The following is a 20,760-nucleotide window of genomic DNA, read 5'->3' on the forward strand; positions in this document are numbered from 1 at the left end:
TTGACAGTTTTGAAGGTTCATTTTCATTGAGAGGCCAAAGAATGCTTCCTGTTTACAAACATGAAACTGATATACGTTGTTTTATAAGTTTTAGAGCAGGAAAAATCCATTTTCGGTCACCTGATTCAATGTTTTTATCTTTCAGGTGAGAAAACGAAAGCTCAAAGAGATTAAGGAATTTGCCCAAAACCACACAGCTATTAATGGAGGAGTAATGACCAGAGTACAACTCTCTTAACTAATAACAAGCCCAATAAGCTTTCACTCTGCCTTGAATTATTTTGTTTTGTACCTAAATTCTAGAATTTTCAAGTGAATTTCTCTTATATGAATTAGCTTACATGTAACTGGATTATGTGCGGTCTGACAAAGTTATTAAAGAGAAACTATCTACTTAGGAATACTTTTTTTTTTACACTCTGTCAGATTTCATGTTTTGCAAGTACCTTGTTAATCAGAAATGCATACACTTTCTCATAAGAAAAGTCATATATTCACTCATAGGTTTTTATTTCTTGAATTAATCAGCAAAGTTAAGAAACATATTTAATGCTGACCATAAACACATTTTATTTTAAGGTTTTGAGTGTTTTTCATGTGAATTCTTGCTTTCCTGAGAAATTCACCACAACTTGTTTTAGCCATCTATAGAGATGTACGTCTGAGTCATGAACATTCATAAACCACATAAACTGCACTCTGATTTGCTGATTTTCTGTCTAACAATTACATCATTTGCTGAAAACGGGGCTGTTGTAGTCCTAGCAATAATTGTGAATTTGTTTATTTTTCCTTTCAGCTGTACCAGTTTTTGCTTTACGTACTTGAGGCTCTGTTGTCTGGTGCACATACCTTTAGGATTGTTATGTTTTCTTGTTGATGGATCTTTTTATCATTGTGTAATATCTCTCTTTGTCTCTGGTAAGTTTCTTTGCTCAGATAAAGTCTAATTTGCCTGATATTTATATTGTTTTTTAAATTGATGCCTACATGGTATATATTGGTCAGTTCTTCTACTGTCATGCCACCTACTTCATTGACATTAAAGTGAGTGTCTTGTAAACAATATAGTTGGGTTATGGTTGTTGACTTTTTTTAATCCACTATGCCAATGTCTATCTTGTAATTGGTGTATTTAGACCATTTATAATTAAGGTAGTTGTTGATATGTTAGTGCTCCTTAAGTCTTCCATTGAATTATTTATTTTCTATTTTCTTTGGTGTTTTGTACTTTTGTTTCCCATTTTTTGCTTTTCTGAGTATTTACAAGCATGTGCTGAGCACTTTTGATGATTCCATGTTGATTTATAGTGTTTTTGAGTGTATCTGTCTCTTTGCGTAGCTTTCTTAGTAGTTGCCCGGGTATGACAATATACAAATGTGACTTTTCATTGCACTGGCATTATTTTGCCACTTCAGATGAAGTGTGGACACCTTGCTTTCATTTCAGTCCCTTTCCCAGTTTTAAATATCATAGTCTTAAGCATCAGATTATCAGTTTTGTTCTAACAATTACATGTGAATTATAAAATTTATGAGAATAATCTATTTTTTTCTGCTTTTTGCATGGTTCTTCTATCCTTTCCAATGCTTCAAGTTTTTCTTTTATTGTTGTCTTTCAATGTGAATTACTTCCTTTAGCCATTCTTTAAGGGAATGTCTGCTAATGACAAAATTCTTTAAATTTTCCTTAATCTGAGAGTGTCTTTATCTACTTTTAGTTTCTGAGGAATAGTTTTGTAAGATATAGAATTCACCATCGACAGTTCTTTTCTTCTAGCACTTGCAAAATTTTGTGCAATTCCCTTCTGGCCTCCATGGTTTTAGATGAGAAATTTAATTTTATTTGAATTTATATTCTCCTATGGTTAATGCATCATTTCTCTCTGGTTACTTTAAAGACTTTCTGTCTTAAATTTTTGGAAGTTTAATTATGATCTGTTGTGACATGTATTTCCTTGATTTATCATATTTAGAGAAAATTTTAATTTCTTAAATCTATAAATTTACATCTTTGACAAATTTGAGAAATTATTAGGTATTATTATTTTTTAACATTTTTTTACTTCAACTCCTTTTCTACTCTTCTGGGATTCCAGTGATGTGAATTTTGGATATTTTACTATTGTTTCACAGTTAGTTCTTTGAGGCTCTCTTCATTTTTTTTTTCAGTCTATTTTCTCTTCATTTTACAAACTGAGCAAATTGTATTAATCTGTTCTGAAGTTCATGGATTCTACCTGTCATTTTTGCTCTACTATTGAGGTCATACAGTAAGTCTTTTTTTATAATTTTAAATTAAAAAAAAAAAAACAGTTCTGTTGTATCTTTCAGTTCTATAGTTCCTGCTTGGTTCTTTTTACAACTTTTATTTCCTTGCTGATATTTTCTATTTTTCATTTGTTTCAAGAGAATTTACAATTGTTGAAATACTTTGATAATAACTGACTTGAAATCTTTATCAGGTAATTCTAACATCTGATTCTTCTCTGTGTTGGTATCTATCAGATGATAGCCTTTTTTTGCACGTAAGCTGTACTTTTCCTTCTTAGGATGGCCAGTGATTTTCAGTTATAACCTAGATATTTGGATTATTATATTAAAAGTTTCTAAGTCCTGTTTAAATTTTTATTTTAGCAGCCAGCCACCATGTTTAGGTGTAGCACATGGATCCTGGCCTCACTTTTCTAGGCCATGGTTCCAATGACAATTTAATTTTCCGTTTTTCATGCTACTTTGATCTGCTTTGTGATTTATCTGGTGCCACTGGGCCTCCCTGCATAGGAACCAAAAATATTTCCTACGTTACCAGAAGTGCTCTGGGAAGAAAATCATTTCCAATTGCTTTAAAGAAAATTGCTGTATAGAAATCAGAAGAATTTGATGTCCCCAATGTGGGACAGACCACAGTCCCCTGGAAAGAAGGGCATGTATTCTCCCCTAAAGCCGGAGGAAAGCACTCTAGGATCTTAGTCTGCGTTTGCATGCACCAACTCCTCTGGCCTGGGAAGAGAAAAGGGCCCCCTTTTTTTTTTCCTCTTTCCACAACTGCCCAAAATTGTACTCAGAGAGGCTACTGATAAGGACTCTTATAGTGGAACAGGATTTGATTTCCTGTGTAGCCTCTGAGACTAATCTAGCCCTGGACAAACAAGTGGTCTTTATTAAGGAATTACAGCTATCAAGTTTCAAGGTGAAATCCTCTTAGAATTACTTATGTATGCCTGCATATTTTTACATTCTGCTTTAAGACAAGCTGCTTGAGATCATTATCAGATACATCCTTTTGCTCATTTGTTGGTTTATCTATTTCTACATTGCTAAAACAACATCACATGACCTTTGAAAGATTTTGTTTTTCTGCCTGGAAATGTAGGGCAGTGTGTTTTGTAGAAGCAAGGAAAAAGTTGCCATGCTTTAAATTAAACAAACAAACAAACAAACAAACAAAAAACCCTCTTTAACTTAAAAAAAAAACAGAAGCAGAGTAGAAGCTGTAAAATTGTTCATTGTGGAGTTGACTTATCTGGTCAAAAGGAGTTGTTTGGGTTAATTGTTTACTGCCATCTAAAAAAATTGCCATTCTCAAACTATAAGAAAATGAAACAAAACTTCACAGAATCTTTGTTTATAAAATGGCTGAAGGTAAAGGTCAAATGTGTTGGCTTCCTTGGCATTTTCTGACTACCAAGCAAATCTAAATTAGTGTATATTAGTTATTCATCTGGTAGAACATTCATGGTGTTTTGGGCTATTCAAAGTGATTTCAGTTTTTATTGTGGCCTAAAATAAGTGACATGTCAACAAACAATAAACTCAGCCTCTCTCTTTTTCACCTTCAACAAATTTGATTTCTTTGAAACTTGGCCTGCTCAGGATAAGAATGGTTCATAGGTTATAAGCTCCTGGAGACAGAAATGCAGCTGATATTCAGTTGGATAGATGAAATGTCTCCTCCTGACCCTGTACTCCAGCACCAACTCTTTGTACACTTGTCTCTGAAGATGTCAAAACTTTTTTCCATGATATTCTGACTTTTCCCTTTCTGTCTCCACCTTCCAAGATTCAGAGGCAGTCATGCTAAAATGATTCAGAAAAGGCCTACATAGAGAGCATGTGAAGCATAGCCATTTGTCTTCAGGGCTCTTTTCAAACGATGAGGCCTCTTTGCCAATGAACTTGCTTGAAGTACTAGAAAACTGATTTTTTTTTCCTGTTCTTAGAAACAGCAATTACTCCACTACAGACCTAATGACCCTGTCTTCCACAGTTGTAGTAACATAAAACAGTTTTTACGTAGTTTTTGGCTCTTGAATTAGTGTAAGTATCCCTGGTCCCATGAATCTGGCTTTAACTTTCAAAGTAAGCTTGATGGCTGAGTAGCTAAGGAAGTCCACACTAGGTGTTGAAGCCACTGGGCTGTGGCCAAGTAGGAAAATCCAGCCCTTTGCCCCGGTAGTGCCATCGTTCTACCATCAGTGATATCATTGTAGTGACTAAGAGTAAAAAGATAACTGAGGAAATGTTTGCAAGTTGCTAGATGATTTGAGTGGCTCTCAGTTTGCTCTCTATCATTTTGACAGGCTCCCAGCCTGCAGTTAACTGTTGGCTGCTAAAGAAGCATGGACTTGATGGTAAAATGAGATGAAACATTCCAAGGTTAGCATGCCCAACTTCAGTCCTGGTTTCACTTCCCACCTCTGTGACCATGGGCAAGCTAATGAAACTCTCTGTGTTTCAAAAAGAGGGTGATGATGATGATAATAATAATTAATAATAATAATAACAATGATGATGATAATGCCCAGCTCATAGCATTGCTGTGTAGGCTGAACAAGATAGTACCTGTGGAGTGCCAACAATAAAGCCTTTAAAACAGTAAGTCTTCAATAAGCGTTAGGGTTTATGATAGAGGAGGTACTTGGAGAATGTCTGCCCTCACAAGCCACCTCCTGAGCAGAATGCCTATCTGGCCCACAAGAAGTATCTTACCCCTAGGAAGTGTGTTTGCAGGAGCAACTTTTGCAGTATGTCTTCAGCAATTGGCACGGTGGAGGTGCTAAACCTATTGATATTTTTCCCACTGCAAGCCTGAATTTCTTCTAGAAAACATTCAGTAGGAACAATTTTCAAACATATTGCAGAGTTTTCTTATTATGGTCAGCATTAGTTTTTAAACTGGAAAAATGTTGTAACTCTTGACCCGGGGCTTTCCATTAAGACTATAATGACCCAGAATTTCCCAATATCCCTAAGTTTCTTAGGAATTGAAAAGAACAACTGAAACTAACTTAAGGTTTAAGGTTTATGAATTATCATCACCTCTCTCTGAGAGAGAGAGAGAGAGAGGGAAAGAGAGGGGGAGAAAGAGATACAACTAACTAGGGGACAAGTTCATATAAGCAAGGGGGGTTAGGATAAAAGAAAACACTCAATATTGAGTTTGTTTTAATCAAGGGGGGTGTTAAGGGACAGAAGTGTCTTTTAGGTAGCAGACAGAAGTGTGGACAAATTGAAGTATGCTCAACTGTTTGCCAGTTATAAAGCTATGAAACTGAATTTGAATGCATAGGTCAAATGCTGTCTAGTTAGAAGTATTTCCTCCTAAAGAAATCAGATCTTAGGAGTGACTGTTATTCAATCATAGAGGTTAAGTGTGCATGGCTCTAAGAGACCTTGGGCATCCTGGGAGTTCTCTGTGCTTGAGTACAGAAAAAGTCCTCAGTACCTCAGAGATCGTAGAAGGAAAGAGATTGCTTTGTCCCCCAGTTTCTCTGCCCTTTCAGTCCCATCTCCAGCTCAGCATAGAGACGAAGGAAGCTGAATTGTGAACTATTCACCAGACCCACAGAAGAGGGAGTCCCTATGTCCATGCTCAGAGTATCTAAGAGGGTGCTCTGTGAACCGTCTCACTGAGCCCATATTGAACACAGCAAAGCAGATCATTTCAGCTTCCTATCTTGTCAGTGCTATGGACTAAATGTTTGTTCCTCCCAAAATTCACATATGCAAACCCTAACCCTCAATTTGATGGTTTTGGGAGATGAGGCTTTTAGGTTATCAGGTCATGAGGGTGAGACCCTTATGATGGGATTAGTGCTCTTAGAAGACACAAGACAGAGTTGGCTTCCTCTCTCTGTTCTCGTATTTTTCCTTGCCTGCAACCCTCTAAAGCAAGTATTATTGTGCCATTTTTCAGTTCAGGAAGCCATATTTGAGGAAATGAGGGGTTTAAATAACTTATCCAAGGGAACAACAATAAATAACAGAGAACTGAAGCCATTGCTCTCTTGGAAAACCATTATCATCCTGTTAAAGGTGAGATCATATGGTATTTGTCTTTCAACACCTGGCTTATTTCACTCAGCATAATGCTTTCCAGTTCCATCCATGTTGTTGCAAAGGGTAGTAGTTCCTTCTTTCTCTCTGCTGCATGGAATTCCATTGTGTATATGTACCACAATTTTTTGATCCATTCATTTACTGACAGGCACCTAGGTTGCTTCCAGCTCTTGGCTATTATAAATTGTGCTGCTATGAACATCGTGGTGCATAGGTTCTTTGAAATTGATGTTTTGGGGTTCTTAGGATATAATCCTAGCAGTGGAATTGCTGGGTCAAAAAGCAGGTTGATTTTTATTTTTCTGAGAAAATTAAACAACAAAACAGACAAGCAAGCAAAATAAGGGCAAATACACTGAAATAGAGAACAGGGGGACAATGACCAGAGGGGAGAGGGGAGGGAATTTAGGGGGGAAAAATGGGAGGGATTTAGAGGAACAAGTATAAAGGACACAGGGACGATAGCTAAGGGGGGTGGAAATGGGAGGGAGGTGGGGTGCATGAAGGAGGGGTGGGCTGGAATGGGAGAAATAAACAGAAAACTGTACTTAAAAAATAACTAAATAAAAATTTTTAAAAAAAGAAAACCATTATCATATGGGGACTCTATGTATTTGTTTTGGAACTATTCCATGTAGGTAACTAAAATTTTGCCTAAATAAAAAAGTTATTAAAAATGAAATCTGTTACTTAAATTGCTCTACACTCTCTAAATAAATCTCCGAATATCTCTCCAAATAATTTATGAGAGTTCTATTTTGTTTATATGCTAAATTTCCTGGAAAATCTGAAAAATAATGTGCTATATTTTTACCTGGTGATATTTCCAGCATCTGTGAGTATATTCCCAAAGTATTGTCTTGTACTTCTTGATATAAAACACTTAGAAATAGAGCTTCCTATTGGGAAAGATCCCAGTAAATGTTTGGTTTGTCTTTGTCATCATCATCATCATCATCACAACCACTGTCTAAACAAATAATCATCTGTTACACTACACTTTTAAAGCCAGCAAACATGTTAGACTCCCCAACTGGACTGTGAATGACTCAAGAGTAGAAACTTAGTAGATGCTACGTAACATTTTATAAAACAAATGCAGGCATACCTCATTTATTGTGCTTTGCTCTATTGGGCTTTGCAGAAACTGCATTTTCATCAAAATCAAGGCAAGACCCTCCACCAACAAAAAGGTTATGACTCTCTAAAGGTTTAGATGATAGTTAGCATTTTTTAGAAATAAAGTATTTTTAATTAAGGTATGAACATTTTTTAGACATGATGCTATTGCACACTTAATAGGCAATAGTATAATGTAAACATAACTTTGATAAGCTCTGGGAAACCAAAAACTTTGTGTGACTTCATTGAAATATTCACTTGATTACAGTGGTCTGGAACCAAACCCGCAACACCTCTGAAGTGTGCCTGTAAATCCTTGTGCTCAAAATTACATCTTTCAGCAATACATTTTAAAACCAATAGGCAGTTTCTGTTTCTAATTCCCCTTTGCCCTGAGTGAAAGGGACATGGCCAAAGTGTGTGTTCTCCACGACTCTTGGACACTTTTTATGAGCTCAGTTGTTCTAGGCAACTGATGTTTGGGGTAGGTATCTGATAGACTTAAACCCACCTATTCCAAGGTGGTTTCCCTCATGCATGTCCTTCTTCAGGTGTGACTCAGCTAGGTCCTACTATCTTCTCTTCTTTGCTATGCATCAGGGGAAAATCTCCAAAAATTGGGACAAAATTAGAGTGACCTTCATACCTTATAGACAGACACAATTTAAGAGGGGTCAAGTCATCTTTTCTTGCTGTCATGTGAAATATTTCTTATGCCATGTTCCCATTTCCACTGTGGTTTTCTGAGCTCGCATACTCTGTGTGTCCACTGAGATTGCGTGCCCCATCACATGAGCTTGCTCAGCCAAATGGTGATGCTTGACCAGGGTATTATTGTTTTAAAAGATGTTAGTTCTAGGTGATTGCAGGCTCAGCACTATCTAACAGACCTTTCTTCAATGATGGAGGGTTTTTTCATTTACACTGTCCAGTAAGGTAGCCGCTAGCCACATGGAGTTATTAAGACCTCAAAATATGGCTAGTACGACTGAAGAACTAAATTTTTTAATTCCATTTAAGTTGATTGATATTTAGTTAGTCCCACATGGCCATTGACTACCATCCTGAGCAGTGCAACTCAAATGACCAGCTGTCCCACTTTACCTAGGACTGAGGGGCTTCCTAGGATGCAAGACTATCAGTGATAAACTAAAACAGTATCAGGCAAACTAGGACAGTTGGTCACCCTAAAGCAGATCCTTTTGTAAAATATGTTTGGCATTTTGGGAAGTGGGAATTGGACATATTCCAGCTACAGTGTAGAATAAAAGGGAGAAAGATGCAAAGACAAATGAAGAACTGAGACATTTCCTTCCCAAGCAAAGCACAAATACATAAATGTTTTTCTTAAAAACAAAATGAATGAATTGAAGAGACCACAAGGTCCATCCTTTAACTGAAATAATCTATTTAAAACTGCAGTAAAAACAAGAATATAGAAAACAAACACAAGACACTCATCCTCAAATGGCCTGCTGAACCCACCAGTAACCCACCTGACTATATTTTGAATTTCATTGGAAAGTGGAAGGCAGCTGCTGAGTTCACTGAAAAATCATAACTGCCTTGAATTTCTGTTCCCAAACAAAGGTGTTTCTTCTAGAAGTTCCTTTGCATGTATGATCCTCCTGGAAAAGGCTTCTCTACCTCAACTCATACCTACTTGCCAACTAGAGAGCCTGAAACTCACCACTAGAGATGGATTCCTTCAGGTTAAATGCTGTTCTCTATTAAAATACAGATATCTTCTAAGACAAGTCACATATGACCATAAATGAGTAGCATTTGTAATTTTTTTTAATTTTTCAAGTTGATAACGTTCAAGGTACTGAAGGAATGAGGTTAGATAGACCTTTAGTTTCCCTTTTTAGCTAAAAAATTTGAGATATGTCCACACGTGTGTTACATAACCATTGTCAACCCACACACTCTTATGAAGAATTTTAAAGAAGAATGCCACAGTTACCTTTTACTTCGTTTTATTTTGCTTTGCTTTGCTGTTCTTATGTCTCTGGTTTGCTTGAGTTAAATAAATATTCATATTAAGATGCACATGTAGTTCGATATTAGTCACCTGAGTCACAATCACTAATGATGTCTTTGCATGATCAAAAAGAGTTAAAAATCTCACCATTAACAGGAACCTAATCAACAAAACAAATAAGCAAGTAAAGTATAACCAAAGACATTGAAATTGAGAACAGGCTGACAGTAACTAGAGGGGAGAGGGGAGGGGATAATGGGAGAAAAGGGTAAAGGGTTTACAGGAACAACTATAAAGGACACATGGCAGTAACAAGGGAGTGGAAAGAGGGGAGGGAGATGGGGAGGACTGGGGTGGTGGGGAAGGGTGGGGGGGAAGCAGAAAACTGTACCTGAATAATAATAAAAATGTTTTTAAAAATTAAAAGTTAAAAATCATTCTATTTCAGCATTCTAGCATTTATTACTTAAATTTTTATTTCTCCTTTTCACTTAATCTTGTTTTGTGCATTTCTTTTTCTTGTATTGGGTCATTGGTAGAAACTAGAGCTACAGTTGCTGAGACAAATATGAGAATGATTCAAGGACTTAGTTTTGGTTTCTATATGAACCAATTTACTTTCAATCCTTCTGTCAGTGGTTACCAAACTTTACTGTGCATAAGAATTACTTAGGGCTCTTTAAAAAACTTTCCCAATTTCTCCCAAGTAATTCTGCTCCAATAGATGTGAGAAAAGGTTGAGAATCCGCTTTGTAATAAGACATTCCCCCACCCCATGCAAACAGTCCATGACCAAACTGTACACATATACCCAGGAACACCGGAGGAGACAGTAGAAATGAATAAGCACTAATGCAACCTCGTATTGCGTAAAAAATACTCTCTCAACTATATTTCATGGTGACCACAGCTTAGGAGCATGATCACAGAATTGGTAGGAATGGGGGACTGGTAGGAGGAGGTATATGGATGTGGGTATGGATGTGTGCAGATGGAATGCCAGGTTTCTATGAAGTTAAACACTTGGAATTATTTTCCTTTTCTTTCTCAAAGATGAAGCTTGTTTAGAATATATCTATTTTCAATAAACTAAATACTCCTTTAGAAATTATGCTTTGTGTCCTTTGTTAGATGATTAGACAAAGAAGATGTGGTACATGTATACAGTGGAATACTACTGAGGCATAAGAAAAGATGAAACACTGCCATTTGCAAAAAACATGAATAAATCTTGAGAGTACCATGCTAAGTGAAATAAGTCAACAGAAAAAGTTAGGAACCACATGATTTCACTCATGTGGAATATAAAACTAAAAGCAACAAATGAACAAGAAACACAAACAAAAAACCAAGCAAACAAAAACTCATATACACAGACAACAATATGGTGGTTACCATAGGGAAGGAGGATAGGAGATAGTAAAGGGTAATGAAAGTCAAATACATGATGACAGAAGATTTGGCTTTGGGTGATGGGCACACCACACAATAATAAGATGACATATTACAGAACTGTACACTTGAAACCTATATAATCTTATTAACCAATCTCACCCCAATAAATTTAATTTAGAAAAAAGAAATTATTCTTTTTAAAGCTTATACCTGTAAAGAATTCTTTGTAGTCTTATCTAATTAACAACTGTGCCATTTTTTATCTTTAAAAAAACAATTGTTTAAATTGGATGTCTTGGTTCATGGTTAACAATGAGACAGAGTAGGTGTGAATCTTGGCCCTAGAGTAAACTTATTACTGGGGCATCAAAAGAATACAAACATCAGACTTCTGGCTAAGATGGAGGCATAGGTAGACACACTGTGCCTCCTTACACAACCAAAAGAAGGACAATAACAATTTAGAAGCAAAAAAACAACCAGAACTGATAGAAAATCAAACTGGATGGAAGTCCGACAACCAAGGAATTAAAGAAGAAATATTCATCCAGAGCCGTAGGAGGGTCGGAGATGCCTAGGATGGTGGAGAGGACTCCCAGCAAGGCAGCAGCTAGTGGTACCAGTGGTCCTACATTCACATGCAGATAAACTGGGAGGATCAACTGGGGAGCGAGACAGACTGTGCAACCCAGGGTCCCAGCAGGGGGAAGTAAAGCCTCAAGCGGCTCATTGAAAACACCTGTGGGGGTTGAGGCAGCAGTAGAAGAAACTCTCGGCCTCATAGGAGAATTAGTCGGAGAGACCCACAGGGTTCTAGTATGTACACAAGCCTACCCACTGGAAATCAGCCCCAGAAGGGCCCAATTTGCTTGTGGGAAGTGACTGAAAACTGGCAGAGAGTGGAGCAGGTGTCATTGTTTCTTCACATACATCATCATAAGGCATCAGTGAGGGATACCCCGCCCTCGTGAACATCTAAGGATCCGCCCCAAAATATGTAGCAGGTGCACTGAGAAAAAAAAGGCCCAAATGGAAGAACAAATCAAAGCTTCAGAAAAAATACAACTAAGCGATGAAGAGATAGGTAACTATCAGATACACAGTTCAAAACACTGGTGATCAGGATGCTCACAGAATTGGTTGAATTTGGTCACAAATTAGATGAAAAAATGAAGGATATGCTAAGTGAAATGAAGGAAAATGTACAGGGAACCAATAGTGATGGGAAGGAAACTGGGACTCAAATCAACAATTTGGAGCAGAAGGAAGAAAGAAACATCCCATCAGAAAAGAATGAAGAAACAAGAATTCAAAAAGATAAATAAATAAAGAGAGGCTTTGGAATCTCCAGGGCATCTTTAAATGTTCCAATATCCAGATTATAGGGGTACCAGAAGGAGAAGAGGAATGACAACAAATTGAAAACTTATTTGAAAAAATAATGGAGAAATTCCCCAGTCTGGCAAAGGAAATAGACTTTCAGGAAGTCCAGAAAGCTCAGAGAGTCCCAAAGAAGTTGGACCCAAGGAGGAAACACACCAAGGCACATCATAACTACATTACCCAAAATTAAAAATAAGGAGAGAATCTTAAAAGCAGTAAGAGAAAAGGAGACAATTATCTGCAAAGGAATTCCCATAAGACTGTCAGCAAATTTCTCAAAAGAGAGTTTACAGGCAAGAAGGGGCTGGAAAGAAGTATTCCAAGTCATGAAAGACAATGACCTACATCCAAGATGACTCTATCCAGCAAAGCTTTCATTTAGAATGGACAAGCAGATACAGTGCTTCTCAGATAAGGTCAAGTTAAAAAAGTTCATCATCACCCACCTCTTATCAAATGAAATGATAAAGGGATTTATCTAAGAGAAAGAAGATAAAAAATATAAACAATAAAATGACAGTTAACTCACAGTTATTAACTATCGCACCTAAAACAAAAACAAAAGCAAACTAAGCAAACAACTAGAACAGGAACAGAACCACAGAAATGGAGATCACATGGAAGGTTATCAACAGGGGAGTAGGAGGGTCAGAGAGGGGGAAAAGGTTCAGAGAATAAGTAGCATAAATGGTAAATAGAAAATGAACAGGGGGAGGTTAAGAATAATATAGGAAAAGTAGAAGCCAAAGAACCTATATGTATGACCCATGGACATGAACTAAAGGGATGGGGGGGAATGTAGGTGGGAGGGGGTGTGCAGGGTAGAGGGGAATAAAGTGGGGGAAATGGGACAACTGTAATAGCAAAATCAATAAAATATTTTTTTAAAAAAAGGAATGCAAACATCATATGACCTCCAACTGTACTTTTGCTTTTTGCCACACATAAGTCATGTACTGGGGCCAGGGGGGTATATGTAAAATTTATGTCCTAGAAACCTCTTAGGTCCTACCAGATAGATCCTAAATTGATGAGCCTGCTCCTCAGACCCTAAATATATCCAGACCTGTCTCTCCCAGCATAAATTGTTCTGAAGGTAGGTATCAATGAATATTCATTGATAAAGAGAATGATAGTTAGTATAAAAATAGAAACCAAAAATAATTTCAAATTCAGGTTCTTCATTAAGCCCTACTGTGATTTTTAAACCTTCACCATTTTCATTTCTTTGTTTTGAGTCATTACCTCATAAAATTCATAAGCATAATTAGACTTATTGAACTGAATTGAATTTCTTTTTCTTTGTTTATAGGAATTAATTTGGCAAGCCATAGTGAATTAAGAGAGCATGTTTACACTACATTTTACGTATCTGACCCATTGTATACAATTGCCCACTGTGATCCCTTCAAAATGCTGCCTACAGCCTTTGCTGTGACAGTTCAAAGCTGCAGGTACACTTTAGAGGGACCTTGACAGTGTGAGAAAGGAGGGTTTCCTGTTTCTGTATTTCACATAAGACATATCCTCAAGCATAAATCTCTTCATTGCTCATTGAAATCTTGTCAGGGCTGAGAGAAGAGTATTCTGGAGATTAGTTTAAATCAAGTCCATGGGATTTCTGACCCAGAAACCCCGACATTTGCTAGTTGGGCTCAATAGGAAGATTTGATAGCAAAGACATCCCTAAACAGTAAGGACACAGCATGCTACAGAGAGTTTATATTCAGTACTTCATTCTATCGCCTTCCTTCCAGGGCTATCATGCTTCCCCATCAAATCTCATCTCTCCTCTCTTGTAGGCCCTTCAGGATGGTTTTCAGTGTTTCCCAAGTATCTTTCCACTAATCCCTCCCCTGGTACACGGAGAGGCTAAAGAACTGTGATGGGAGTAGCAGCCAGCTATTTGGCTTGACTGAATGGTACAGCACCCAGGCTGGTGATTTCCCTATCAGTCTCTACTATGTGGGACCAGGGGGTGAGCTTTCCCCCGCCCTGCTTCTCCCACCTGGAAACTTCATCACCAATATGTATAAATACCTGACACACTGGGGAATGCAGGTTGAATTGTACTAAATGCCTGAGATTTTTTCTTTCTCAGAACCTAGGGAAAAGTTTTCCTGGTTATGAAAAACAAAGTAAATGACAGTCAGACTCCTAGGATTTAAAAGGAAAAAGTATGAAGGAAAGGACATTTTCTTAATTTCAAGACATCCAATGTCCCAGGGATGATTCAGTGTGTGTTCAAATGGCTGCTACATGGGGACCAATTGCTGCTTATCTGGATAGGTGAGTTGGGTGTAGCACAGTGTGTGTGTGCACACCTAAGCAGCAAGTGGCAAGACACACCTGTGTTTGCTCTCTCTCTCTCTCTCTCTCTCTCTCTCTCTCTCTCTCTCTCGATCTTGTTGGATCTGTGGGGTCTCAATCTTCCAGAGAGGGGTCACTCCCCAGCTGAGCCTGGGGTTCCATATGTACTTTATCGGGGGTCTTCTGACAGCAAAAGGCCCATATTGGTTGACTAACCTATTAGCGACATCAACAGTTTAAAGTTTAGGAACATTTTAGCTAGATTAGAGCAAGTCCCTGGGGAGGATTTAGAGATGAGGAAGGCCTTTCGATGTTTTAGAAAACACATCCTGCCTAAACTTGCCTGCTCTGCAGTTTCCACCTGCAGGTTGTTGCTTAATGGGGTCAGGAAACACTATTTACACTATAGAAATCTGATAATAAATACTCACTGTCAGCTGGTTATTTCTTGAGAACAAAAGAAAACAAATGCACAGTATAGCGTTTAATTTGTAGAAAACTAAAAGTGGATAAAAGGCATCATGCTCCTGGATCCCATTTTACTGAGTGGGCAAGAAGTTTCCCCATCAACCCCTCTTCATCTCTGACCAAAGCAATTAAGGGAATCAGACCTCTTTGTGTGCATTCACACTGGAATTAAAATTGAGAGAACATCTGGCAACAGTTTATTGACACACAACATAAATGTTCAGAAACCCAAGTTGCAATTCTGAGAAGCTACACAAATCCATGTCCCTTCCCACCCACTCCCTCTCTGTAACTGTTCATCTTCACACAGTGATGAACCTCAGATGCTGACTCTAACATGCATGGCACTTGTCCCAGATTGCAGGAGTCTCCTAAGAAGGGGAAAGAAAGCAGAGAGCTCGAGACCAAGCCCAACTTCCTGTGCACAGGGGATTTCTAGGCCCAGAATGCTGCCCTGCTGAGTGAGACCTGCTGAAGATCAGAAATGTTACATGGATGCAGCAGCCTCATTACCCTCTCAGCCCACTGCCCTTTCACCTGGTCACACAGCCTCCTCTTCAAGTAATTGTCAGGCTAGGCAGACACTCACCGGCAAGCTAGTTTTCTTCAGATTTGGCTTCACCTTCTGAATGGCTGTCTTCCTGAATATGGTCATTGGGACTCAGGATGACAAAGAGCTAAGGTCTCCTTCATTCGTCGGTGGTAACTCATTTTGCAGATTGAAAAACAAAAGTACCAGATGGATGGCTCTAGTTTCGAGGGTGTCTTAGGCTGGTCCCTGTGAGAATGCTATCAAAGGTGAGCAGGCAACATTCCTAACTGATGAATGGTGATAGTTGAGACTGCCAGAAAGTGTGGGTGCGGCAGCTGTCAAGAGCCACTTTGGTGTGTGTGTGAGTGGGAGTTCAGAGGCAACTCCCTCCAGAGTTGGCATCACCCACCTCAAGTAGGAATGTGCAGGCATAGGGTGATAGAGGAAGAGCGTGGGAGTGTGTGGATGAGTGTGTGCAGACCCAAAACAATGAGTTTCTCAATGAAGCTAAGAACAGTTTTCCTTTTTTTAAAAAAATAGCTTTATTGGGGTATAATCAGTATACAAAAACATAGTTAATATGTACAATTTGATAAATTCAGACATATGCAAACACTTAGAATACCATTATCCGCACACTCAGGATAACACATATCTAATACCTCCACAAGTTTTCTTATGTCCCTTAGCCTTTTGTGTGTTTGTGGGGCAGGGGGGGTGGTAAAATCACTTAACATGAAATCTACCCTCTTAACAACATTCTAAGTGCATAACACCACACTGTTAACTATGGGCATGATGTACAGCAGATCTCTAGAGCTTATTCATTCAGCATAACTGAAGCTTTACATCCATTGAACAACAGCTCCCCATTTAGAACCAATTTTCCATTAACTAAACCTCTATTTTACAAGAAGTTACAAGAGCTTTGGGGTTTTCTGCCTTGGCATAGCATGATTTAGCAGTGATTTTAAAACACTTTGAAAGCATTAGAGGCCTCTTTCTTTCAAAGTCCTACACCTGAGCTCCAAATTACAAAAAAATATAGAAGCAGAGCCTCCCTGGTTGGTGAGGTTGCTGGTCCCAGAGATCTAGACTCTCTACTGATCATCTGTTTGATGGCCAGGAAGATCCAAGAGACACCCACGTGAGAACCCCTAAGTGTTCTAGAACAAAATTTAACAAATATGTGGCAAGTATGAAGAGGTTTGGTACATGGAGTCTTTATATAACGTACTGTTGCTATAATTAAGACTTTGGGGATGTGGGCTGCCTAATGGAAAAAATAATGACAGCAAGGAGACTTTCCTTACCACACTCTTGTAGCTGCTACTGTCCTATTTGGCATGCCTTTTCCCAAAGTATCTGAATGCTTTGTTTAGTATCTTCTCTTTAAAAACAGGACCATCAAGAGAATAAATAGACAACCCACTAAATGGGGGAAAATACTTGTAAATCTGATGAGTTTAGTATTCAGAATATATAAGATCTGCTACAACTCAAAAACAAAATGACAGAAACAACCCAATTTAAAAATAGACAAAGAACTTCTCCAAAGAAGGTATGTAAATGGTGAACAAGCACACTAGAACATGCTCCACATCCTTCATCATTAGGGAAATGAAAATCAAAACCACAATGAGATACAACTTTTTATCCACAAGGATGCCAATAATAGTAGAGAAAATAACAGGTATTGGCGAGGACATGGAGAAACTGGAACCCTTACACATTGGTAAGGGAAATGTAAAATGGTACAACCTCTATGGAAAATAGTTAAACAATCTCTTAGTAAGTTAAGCATAAAATTGTCATAAGACCTACCAGTTCCCCTCCTAGGTATATACTCAAAGGAAGTGAAAACAAATGTTCAAACAAGAACTTGTACATAAATGTTCATAGCAACACTATTCACAATATGCAAAAGGTGGAAACAACGCAAATGTCTACCAACTGATAAATGCATAAGCCATTGTAATATCATTCATCCATAAAAGAAATGAAGTATTAAACATGCTACAACATGGGTGACCCTTGAAAACATTATGCCAAGTGAAAGAAGCCAGACACAAAAAGTAACATATTGTACGATTCCATTTATATAAAATATATAGAAGAGGCAAATCCATAGTAACAGAGAACAAATTAGTAGTGGTCAGGGGCTAGGGAAGGTGGGAATTGGGCAATCACTGCTAATAGGTACAAGTTTCCTTTAAGGGTGATGAAAACATTCTGGAACTAGATGGTGGTGATGGACGCACAACATTATGAATGTACTTAATGACACTGACTTGTAAAATATAATGAAATATAGGTTTTCTGTTATGTATATTTTACCACAATTTAAAAAAATACAGGGCAAATATACCTCCAGCCAAAATGCAGCCAGTGCATTTTTAAAGTAATTTCAAAGGCTTTTTTTTTCTCTTTGAGCTACCTGTATGGACACAGCAAAACAGAGCTCTGAAATCAGGATATTTGTGCTAAAGAAAAGTCACTCTTATTTCAGGGGCTCATATCCCTCCAGAGAGCCCAGAAAAATTGGCCTAGAGAATATGAGTGTCCACTCCTCCCTCAAACTACAACTTAAAAAGGAGACTTTCCAGGAGCCCAGCCAAGAGCCTATTGGGGCATGACCAAGCACCCCATTGCTTGGCTTGTATGGGGCTGCTCTCAGCTAAGAGGGAGCTGCCACAGTTCAGGTTGTGGCTTGTCATGTTGCCCTATTTAATCCAGAACCATTTCCTCTGGCTTCTATCCTAGAAAGGGAATGTGTCAGGAGCTGTAATCTCAGGGATATTCCTTGGGATTTCAAATGAGACTCAGCTCTAGGGCAAGTTTTGAAATCCTGTGGGCTGTGTTTGGCCCAAATACTACCTTTTGGACACTTTGGCTGTTGCTATTATTTTTAATTGGCAGGGAAATTATTGTACCCCTTTGCACAGCCTTCTTAGGAAGAGTCTTAAAGATCTTTGCATGCATTCCATTCCATCTCAGTCCTTTTAGCAATGATCATTCTCTTGCATTTCAAACTAGAAAAAAAAAAACCCTCTTGCTGAGGCAAACAAACTCATTCCAATCAAGTAAAAGATACCCCTTGGGGAGGGAAGCACCTACCTGCTCACCTGGAATGACCTTAATTCACATCTGCCCATTATACATGAATATTTGTCCTGTTCTGAGTCAACCTCCTGAGTTCCAAGCAGTTCTCTTTAAAAGAGTTGGGTTTGATTTTGTTTTTCTGTCTTCAGCTACCTCCTGCTTTATTATTCATCAGCCTAAATTTAATTACACACTCCATCTTTATAGCCCAGATTTCCAATGCACATGAGAAGTAGAAGTAATTATGAGTGGGAGGCATTAGACAGGGACTGGGGGGCAAGGGAAACACATGAGTACTTATGGGAGGAAGAGAAGTCATCATATTTGCAGAGCTGGATTCTGACATTCCAAGAGGCTGCCCTCAGACATATAACAGACCTTAGTACCATAGGATCCTTTTAATTCAGCCGAAGGGAGGTACAGAGCTGCCTGTCATGAAAAAAGTAATCAGTTCTTTCCTTCCTACAACCATTCAGCTGTATGGTGTGTTGGCACAATGCATAGTACTTGTTAACCACTCCAGAAAAAGAAAGGGCCACTTACTCTGATTAGCTGTCAGAACTAATTTTCATCTGTGTTATTATACAGTAAAGATGAAAAAGGAAATCCAAGGAAACTATGCTTAAGGCCAGTGCCTAATCAGGTTTTTTCCCCTTCATCTGTTTCATACAAAAGCTGCCTGGAATCACTGGTGTGAGCCATTAGGTTTCTCTCTTCAAGTGTTAATTAAATGTGATATTTTAAAATATACACTCCTCTTTTCAGGTAGAACAATCTGAGCCCTTTGTAAATTGCTCAATGGCTGTTGGTCCCCCCTCACAGCTGTACTTCATTGCCTTGTACCTTCTACTCCCCTCTTGGGCCATAACTCCAACAGCAATAAGTATAGAGTAATTATTTCTGCCATAAATGTTTCCCCTGGAAGGGGCTTGCCTTATTTTTGTTGTATGTGTGTGCTTGAAAGAAAAGCATATTGTAATATTAAGCCTCTTTGTTTTCCCTCTTTTAATACCCACTGGTTCTCTAAGATGTCATTGGCAAAAACAACACCATTTGCTTTTGTTCCCTTTACAAATATTTTCCACTTGAGCCCCATTTCTTACTTACAACTGCTGAGTGTCTTTCTACAGAAAGCAACTGTTCCAAAGTAGGCTGAATGAACACAGCCTGCGTGATTTTGATTTAGGAAATATTTACCAAGCTTTTTGTCTAAAACACCTTGGAATCTGGAGCAGTTTATAGTCTCTTGGATTCTTGAAGGCATCTCAAATGGTCGGTATGTGTGTGTAAGATAGGAGTTGAGGGCAGGTGGGGAGACTTGGAAAATTCAATTAACTTGTCTGTCATGTCTATCTCAATCATTCAGTTACCTACTCAACAACAATGGCTGAATGTCTACTACGTGTTTGCTACTTCTGATCAAGAACCTCCCCCCAGGGTAACCATTAAATGCAAGCAGAAAGCTTATTTAGATGCTCCATGTAAAGAAAATTAAGAGACCAGACTTCATCATTGTCACAATCTGTGTAATATACAAGTCCTATCTAGAAATCTGGAGACATTGAACATTTCTTTATCTTGGAAGAAAGCTTACTGTAAGATGCTTAGATAATTAAGTACTCTTTAAAAAATAAATAAATTTTACAATATGTCAACAAACAAATCACATTATTGACTCGCTCCAATAAGGCCTCCAGACTGTTTTACATTGTGTCCAGGTCTTCTCTTGCCAGAATTCATTGTAATAAGAGGCTTAAAAAGGTGTTTTTTGTCCAGAGTCAGGTCCAACAAATCTAATCCTACATTCAGCTGTGAAACACAAGGACAGGCAATTGGGTCTGAGAAGCACGAATAACATCTTCAAGATTCTACCACCTCCATTTAAGAAATGTGCCATCCACTCTCCAGATAGACTCCAGTTTTAATTTGATCACACCCCTATGACTCATTCTCCTAGAAGAAGTGGTTTGTATTTCACTCTAGAACCATTCCTTTTAAAAGTGTTGTAAAAACTCAAGCCATGATTTCTTAGTTTGCTCCCATTACGCTCTTCATTGGTTACATAGATTTTCCAGGACTCTTAGAAGAATGTGACTAAGTAAACTTTGAGGAGCTCTATCCT

At 38.2% G+C, this 20,760-nt stretch overlaps 1 protein-coding gene across 3 annotated transcripts in view; it reads right to left on the minus strand.

The window, feature by feature from the left end:
* ADTRP (androgen dependent TFPI regulating protein) overlaps nt 1–15,806 on the minus strand; it is a 98,695-nt gene extending 82,889 nt beyond the window's left edge. For all 3 annotated transcript variants that reach the window (XM_037152915.2, XM_037152914.2, XM_037152913.2), the window contains exon 1: nt 15,594–15,806. The gene's annotated coding sequence lies outside the window, so the exon portion shown is untranslated. The remainder of the gene's footprint in view (nt 1–15,593) is intronic.
* Between the last annotated feature and the right edge of the window lie 4,954 nt (nt 15,807–20,760).

The sequence above is a fragment of the Artibeus jamaicensis genome, unplaced genomic scaffold, assembly GCF_021234435.1.
Source record: "Artibeus jamaicensis isolate MK-2021 breed Jamaican fruit bat unplaced genomic scaffold, CSHL_Jam_final contig_482, whole genome shotgun sequence".
NCBI classification, from domain to species: Eukaryota; Metazoa; Chordata; class Mammalia; order Chiroptera; family Phyllostomidae; genus Artibeus; species Artibeus jamaicensis.